The 7,990-nt window shown below is 43.5% G+C and overlaps 1 long non-coding RNA gene across 1 annotated transcript; it reads right to left on the bottom strand.

Annotated features, from left to right (window-relative positions):
- Positions 1-2,444: 2,444 nt before the first annotated feature.
- LOC123986782 lies at positions 2,445-4,943 on the bottom strand. Its single transcript, XR_006828976.1, has 2 exons — positions 4,261-4,943; positions 2,445-2,646 (listed from the first exon to the last, which is right to left on the bottom strand). It is a non-coding gene; the product is annotated as an uncharacterized LOC123986782 (long non-coding RNA).
- Between the last annotated feature and the right edge of the window lie 3,047 nt (positions 4,944-7,990).

The following is a 7,990-nucleotide window of genomic DNA, read 5'->3' as shown; positions in this document are numbered from 1 at the left end:
GGGGGGGGGGGGGGGGGGGGGGGGGGGGGGGTTGTGCTACAGACAGTTCAACTTTAAACATCCACTTTTTAGTCTAACCCCGAATGCTAGAGACTGATTTTGCTTTTAAACTTTATTTTTATTTGTCAGTTGGTTTGGGCAGTTGGTTCTGCAGCAAGACACAAGACCAAAATACATAAAATTCTAAAAATGTTACGGACTCTGGTTGTACAACAGAGAATTGAGAAGATAGATAGACCTAAGTGCTAAAGTGCTACAGAATAAGGTTCCATTTCTGAAAATAAATAGGCCTCCGATTCGACAGCCATGTGTTAAAAAGAAACATCCGACAATGTTCACATCATCAAAAACAATATAGCAACAGACTGCAACACAGGGGAACACTTCCACAACAATCACCATTACATCAACTTCAGCGGGGCGTCCCTGAAGCGGCGCTCCGCAGAGAATACGTACCAGGGCCGAGTTCAGCGCCGACAAAATGTAGCAAAACGTTTTTTTCAACTGAAACGGTGGTTCCCTGAACACCCTGCTGTGGACGCAAGCGCACTGCATTTCCCTGCCTTTTTTACACCGTTGTGTTTACAAACTTGTCGCAGCTGATTGGGTAACACCTGAGACACGCCCACTGAATGGGAGAAAACATACCTCGAAGCCCGTTGCAGAACGTTGCAAGGAAACATGTCGTTCAATGAGAAAACGTTGCAAACCGGTGCAAAACGTTTTGAGATTGAACTCTCCCCAGGTCTATTTGTGCCACATCAAGCAGCACAGAGCAGATCGAACCAGGCAGGAAATCAGACACAGAACGGCGTAGAGAATCCGGTCAAATTTTCTAAATAAAACACCCAGTGGAGACTCCTGATCGTAAAACAACAATAAACACGGTTAAAACAGACACAAAAGGAAACCATTTAACAGTGTGGCCTACTTAATACACAGTAGAAGCACAAAAAGCAAACTCTGATTACCAAATCAACAAAATCTAAACATGTCAGCAAAATCAGGCAAAACGCTCTGATTCTGAAATTCTCCTTGTGGGAAATGCAGCCTGAAGCTGACAGAACAAAACGGGGTCACATAGAGGCGTGGAGAAGGTAGTAGAACCATGAAAAGGACAAATTAATGACAAGTCAGTAACACGGGCCAGGCTGCACGCTCCGCTGCTGAAACGCTTCTGAGATGCTTCCAGTGGACTTTGATGGCGCAGCCGTAAGGTGCCGTAGGCGGAGTCAGTGGATTCCCGGCATAAGTCGTCACGTAGGCGCATGGTCAAAACGCGTTGGCATCACTTTGTAATGCACTGGAGGAAGCGCTGTGGCGTCATTTATGAACACTAACGGTAGGTGTACGATATTATATACCAGTCAGAGTAGGGCTTTCTCCCAGGAGCCTGGTGTTTGTTTTCCTGTGTGGGGGAAAAGGTTACGCAAGTTGCGTAATCAAATCCAAACCATGATCTTTTCCTAAACAAGTAGTTTTGGTGCCTATAAAGTGACGCCAAGGGGTCTTGACCAAGCTTTCATTTGTGACGAGTTGTGAGTGAGAATGTGTTTGCTGATGTCTGGAAATCCAGCTTGTCACCACGACATACCTGGGAAAACAAGTTTACACTATACAGATGTAGCATGTTAAACTCACATGACTTTTTCGTGTCAAATTAAAGATATTTTATTATGTTCAGCATATTCAATTACTGTTGGTTAAAGTAACGTGACTACTTTGTGTATATCAGTCAACCTAATCTGCCTCCAGTAGGTCTCGCACTACTGAAAGCTTTGAAACACGTTTTGTTTATCAGTTCTACACAGGAAGGAACCTCCAGGGCCGAAAAAGTGATGCCAGCGCTGAAGAGCCCTAAACCTGATAAACTATTATCCCAGCTCATATCACAGTTAACGTGAATTACAGATGCACTTTGCTAACCAAGCAAATATGGTAACATCTGGTGCTTGATGGCAAAAAATATAAAGATGGCGACGGCCAAAATGCCAAACTGGAGGCTTCATGCAATAAAAACATTGATTTTGATTTCATGGGGACATCTCTGTGTTGTAAGGACATCACTCAGTAGATTTCCTGTTTATTTGTGTTTCAATGCAGTTGTAGCAGAATGTATAAAATATAATATAAACATATTTACGATGCATTTGCAGTGACTGTGATGTTGAAAAGTCAGAGGAATACAGAAGTTACTTTAAAATGAAGAACTGCATTCATTACTGCAGCTGTGCCTCTGTGTGAGCCATCTTTATTTTATTTCATTTTATTTTATTCCCCCCCGCTGTTTTATAACAGTGGGGGACCATAACTGCTGGGAGATCGAAACCTGCAGTCAAACACAAAGTAGTGGCTTGTGAATGTGGCAAACACAGTGTGGGCTTCAGCCATTTCATGGGTTTTAATGACAGTAAGAATTAACTCACACAGTTTCTGTATCACAGTTAAAAGTTTAAAAACAAACTTTAATGGCTCACTGAAAACAAAGTACACCGTTGTAATTTGGTTTGTTTAAACCTCAGAGATGAACAACAATGCCTCAGGAGCTTTAGCTTCATAAGTACGAAGCTCTGTGTCCCTCCCTGCTTGACCTCTGACACCTCGAGGTCCGGAGAAAGCTGCATATGTGCACCGAAGAAGGTGAACCTCCCGAAAACAAAAGGGACAAGTTATTCATGTTTGACAGGATTGTTACACTAAATTCAGCTAACAGATGCCACCATGAAACTTTCCTAGTTGGTTACTCACATTGAGAGTCATTGTTGTATTAGGTTTTCTGAAAATGTTACGTTTAAATATGCAAATGAGGCAGTATCTAAATATGTGGTCATTTGCATCTAATATCTGAACACTGGATTAATTCAGGTTCAAAATTATTGTTTTATTTTGTTGACACAGACTGTAAAAATGTTTTTACTGAGAGAATTTTGGATATATTCTATTCTTACTCCAAATATAAATACAGGCATAAAATAAAATGTCATTTGTTGTATACATAATGTGGAGATTTTAACATTTACAGTGTTTTTGTTAGAAATGTCATTGTTAGTCTACATCTATATTGTAAGTTTGACATTGTTGTCTTTTGGACCTATTTTTTTGGGGCCATATGTTGTATTTATTATGATATTTCCTCTAAGCCAGCAGTCAGCAACAGGCGGCCTGTGGGCCAGAACCGGCCCACCAGCAATTGCTTTGATAGCAGAAAAATAAAAAATAAATTGATAGCGGCTGGTGCTGAAATAGATCTCAGTCATGACAGATACAGTTACTCAGAGTTCTGAAGGAAATTCAGAAGAGTCTGCTTGACACACCTCTGAACGGCACGCACACACTGCAGCACATGCTTTATGTCAGCCTGTGCAAAAGTGTCCTTTTATTCAATTTATTTCACAAGGGAGAAAAAAATAACTGCAATAAGATGGAATCGATCTCACAACCTACCCGTCGGGAGTCCAGCACAGCACCGACTGAGCTGAACGAGCACGAGTTCATACGGTTTGGAAGAATTTGGCCCGATGCCAGACTTATTTGCCGACGCCCGATCTAAGCTATTTGTCTATTGATAAAGAAGGTACCAGTAAGATTTGAGAGCATGTCTGTTCATGAGTGCGGCTTATGATATTGTTTTGATGAACATTCAGTATCCAAAAATTTACACTCATCCCATGGAAATATGAATGAATGTTTTTGTAATGGTTGCCTTCCTTGATGAGGAAGTAGGTGATTGGTGTATATAAACAAGTCACCTCCTACAAAAGATGGCTTCTCACTTAGTAACACCATTTGCCCGATGAAGGTCAACCACCGAAACGTGTCAATACAATTTTTTGCAAGTCTCTCATTATAGAGGTGCAAAGTAATTTATTGTTATAAAATAAACTGTCGCCATGTTTTAGGGAATAAAATGTTCTATAATTCAGGCTGTAATAATAATAAATAATATGAACAAACACCTCTGTATAGAAACTGACAATTGAGTAACAGCATGTCTGAACTTTGAAGTGTTTTAGCTTATTCGTGAATATTTCCCTTTGGTCAGGTGGGAACTGTTTACTTTAAACACCAGTGAAACTAAACCACACTGAGACACCTGAGACACCAAAGCACTGTACCTCCACACTGCATTAAGGGTCATTTTTAGCCATGTGTGAACTCCAAGTGTTGGTGAACAAATTCATCATCTTGCTGCTCTGGTGCAGAGAGTCAGACAAACCACGAAACCACCCCTGAACCTGGAAACTGGGGTAGAAGACATACCTGCTGCGTATCTCCGGGATACATGCTGGTCACGTGTCGGTCTTTTCGGCTGCTCCCCGTAGTGGTCGACAAAGTACTGTATGAGATGTCTTGTGAGATTTTGTGGTTTTATGGTTCTGGTCATCAGTCGCTCTGTCGGTCCACCACTTTGATCCAAACGTTCAAACTTTCCGGCCTACTCTGACATTTGTGCAGATATTCATGTTCCTCAGAGGATAAATCCCACGGTCAGGTAGTGCACCTGGATTTTGTTGTTAAACCAGTACGATGACAATAAAGAAATGAGCAAATAAAGGAGAGTATTCTCCACAGCACTTTGACTGCATTGAATAATTCCTGATCCTTGCCGGCATTAATCACCACATCAGTTTACTGGGAGTAAAACAGCCATCTGGCTCGATTGCTGGTAAACACGCCACAACATACTTAGGCTGCTCCTGAGGCAGAAGTCGGGCGCTTTTGCTGCAGCAGCAGCAGCGCTGACAAACAGATTGCTTGCTTGTGCTCAGACCGCAGTATGGTGGGACCGGGCTGCCTTGTTACAACAAACATTACTGCCTAATGAGCTTATTCAAACGCTTGGACACCCACACAGGTGATTTGAGTTACTGTGGCTGATTAGACCTCCTTTCAGGTAGAAGAGCTGTGCTGCAGGCCTGCTGAAGTCGCCCTCTACAAAACAAGTGAACGTGTCCGCCACCCAAGGTGTGACCACACTACCAGGACACGCAGGTAGATGTCAATCAAACAATGTGTGTGCACCGCCACACGGTCCTGTAGCAGGGTCTAATCAGCCTCCTCACACGACAATCAGCCTCTCCATCAGAAACAGCTGTGTGGGAGTGCGGGGGCCTCTAAAATAACCACAGTCTTGTGGCTCCGTTCACACTGCAGGCCTTAACGCTCAATTCCCATTTTAGATGGTAGAGTAGAAAAACAGCCACATGTTTATTACGTTCACCGCGGCTCCGTATGGCGGGGGAACAGCTGCTCGAGAGTGACGACAAAGTCGCATCAATTCCGACCTGCGAGTCCAGACTGAGGTCGCAGGTAAAAAGATCCGAACTGGAGAAGATCAGACCCCGTGTGACTTGGCCTGTTCACACTGTCATAAAAAGATCAAGACCCGGATTTGGGTCACATTGGCCTGCAGTCTGAACGTGTTTGCAGTTTGCTTTCATCTCATTTCATCTGATAATTGTGCTTTAATCTTTTTTTCTTAAACAGTTTTTTAGACTAATTTAATATAAGTTTGACTCTGACAGTTTTAATACTTCAGTTGACGTTTCAACTGCTGACATCCCGACTGACGCTCATTATTTACCACTCCAGCTTTAAACTGAATTTCAGTTGCTTGAGACAGCAGCGTTTACTGCTCTCATCTCTTCCTCCTCAGCTGACAGGTGGACTGTTTTTCAGCTCCTACACCTCAATAGACACTCACAAATCCTTTTAGTGCTTCAACTCCAACTCATGCTGGACACCACCTCGACACCCAGCGGCGGAATGACGACATGCGGCTATACGTGTCATCACTGGTCAGATTTGGCAGGGGTCCAGAGAAAACTACTGTGTCCGACATTGTTTTTGCATATGTACACACCGACTCAGGGTTAATCTTAGTGACCTCTGATTGGCGTAACCGGGACTCGTTACCTTATATTTTCTTTTAGTTTTTATGCCTCCTCTCTATAAAATGATCACTATGTTCACTGTTCAGGCCTACAGGTGGGAAAATGTAACCATATTAAGTTTAACACAGAGAGTTTAAATTACAGAGACAACTATCACACTTCCACAAAGCACAACCTTTAAACAGAATAATCTTTTACAGGTACGTTATTGTGACTGACATCAGGTTTAGTACATGCAGGCACAATAAAGGGCTGTGATGTCGGGTAAATACCATAAAACACTGGATCCTAAGCTAAACTCGGACTCCGTGATGAGGAATAGGCTGCTCTTTGCTCTTCATTAAGTTTACTTGATGAAATGTCAACAGCAGGGTGCCGTGTCCCTATTTCACTCTCTATAAAGAGACCCAGCAGCTGTGGTGTGAGGCAGCACTTATTGCACCAACGTTATTTCTTTCTTTGGTGAGGCCATCCTTCATTTTGTGTTTGTGCTGCTTTAAAGCTATAAAATATTTTAATACATGCCATTAACCCTTAGTGACTCAGAGTAATAATAACAATAACTAGAACTGCAAGCAGTTGTAAGCGGGATCCAAGCCCCCCCCGGCGCCAGCCACGCACCTCGTGTGGACCCGGACGCCCCGCTTTGGCTTCGGGGGCCCGCGGTGAATAAACGACCAGAGTTTGAAAAGAAAGGGACTTGCGGATACTGAGATATAAAATGAATGTATGTCTATGGGACTGTTATTTCATATAGGATTAATAGCGCCAGCTAGAGGACGATTGACACCAAATTTCATCCAGGCCCTCGGGAAGTTGTGCCAGATAAGGTCCAACTACCATCATATTCTTTAATTATAACAAAAATCTCCTGCTCAGAACTGCCGCTTCATAACATCGTCATGTTATTGTGACTTAATCTCAGCTGTTGAGCGAAGTTTGCGTTGCTGCCAAAGTATTTCACCGTCTTCGCACACACATCACACACAGCGAGCGTCATTATTACCTTCACAGCTGAAATACAGCCAGACGTGACGGGTTCAGTCGGGGGAAATGTAGAGGCTCACTTCAGAGAAGCTCTTTGACAGGCGGAAGGAAAAGTAGTTCCTATCAATTGAGTGTAATTAGACCAGATACTTCTGATGAAACACACACTCACTCCAAATGACTGAGTTTAGACATCGATCCTTTTTACATGAGAATCGATCCTTAGAGCAGGAAACGCTGGTTATCAGAAATCCGCGCATCACAGGTATTTTTTAGACAACAAGCTTGCTGCAATGTTTTTAAAGTGGTGAGTTGTTACCCCCCATGCAGGGTAAAATTGGGGATTTGTTGCTTGGAAAAACCCTCTGTGAGAGAAACATGTGGCCCATCACAGCTGTCAGAGGGTCAGAGGCCCTCGGGGAATCCTTTTATCGTAGCAGCGTGGTTCCTGCTGAGTGTGATCCCGCTTGAATCTGTGTCATGGGGCTTAAATATCATCAGACACTCTCATTCTGTGGTCTGGCATTTTGGCAATGTACCGTTCAACTAGCAAACGCTGTGGTAAATCGTATCTGCCCTTCTAAACGTTTGCCCTCTCACCTCTGCCTCACATCACACGTTCGTCCCCCTCTGAACTTGTGTAACTTAAAGTCGTCTCTGCGCTTTCTTCTCAGCTCTGTGGCAGCTATCAGCCAATCCTTTAAAGCGAATGAGGGTTGCAAATGCGGACGGGACTTGCAGGTCATGTTTGATGTAAAAATGAGCGATAAAAGAGCAGCAACGACATTCGGTAACGCTGAGAGTTCCCTCTGCTCTAAAGCCTGTTTAAAGCGGGGTCGCCGGAGTCCAGGGGCCTCTCTAGTGTTAGGGAAGGCTGTCATATCAAAGACACGCTCAGTCCTCTTTTGCCTTACACTGAGATCAAAACACACACACTTCTCAAAGAAATCCTGAATTTGGTTCTCGCCTTGCATCCCCTCCATGTCCTCCGTTAAACTCGTCATCCGTGCCGCCCCGCCAGAAAAGGAACGATAAGGAGCTCCGTTTTTACTGAATGCAAATCAATTTCCAGATATTTTATGCCTCGGCCGCTTTTAACGGTTGACCCG

The sequence above is a fragment of the Micropterus dolomieu genome, linkage group LG18 (genome assembly GCF_021292245.1).
Source record: "Micropterus dolomieu isolate WLL.071019.BEF.003 ecotype Adirondacks linkage group LG18, ASM2129224v1, whole genome shotgun sequence".
NCBI classification, from domain to species: Eukaryota; Metazoa; Chordata; class Actinopteri; order Centrarchiformes; family Centrarchidae; genus Micropterus; species Micropterus dolomieu.
The sequence above is the reverse complement of the archived record's forward strand: the minus strand, read 5'-3'. Positions and strand labels throughout refer to the sequence as shown.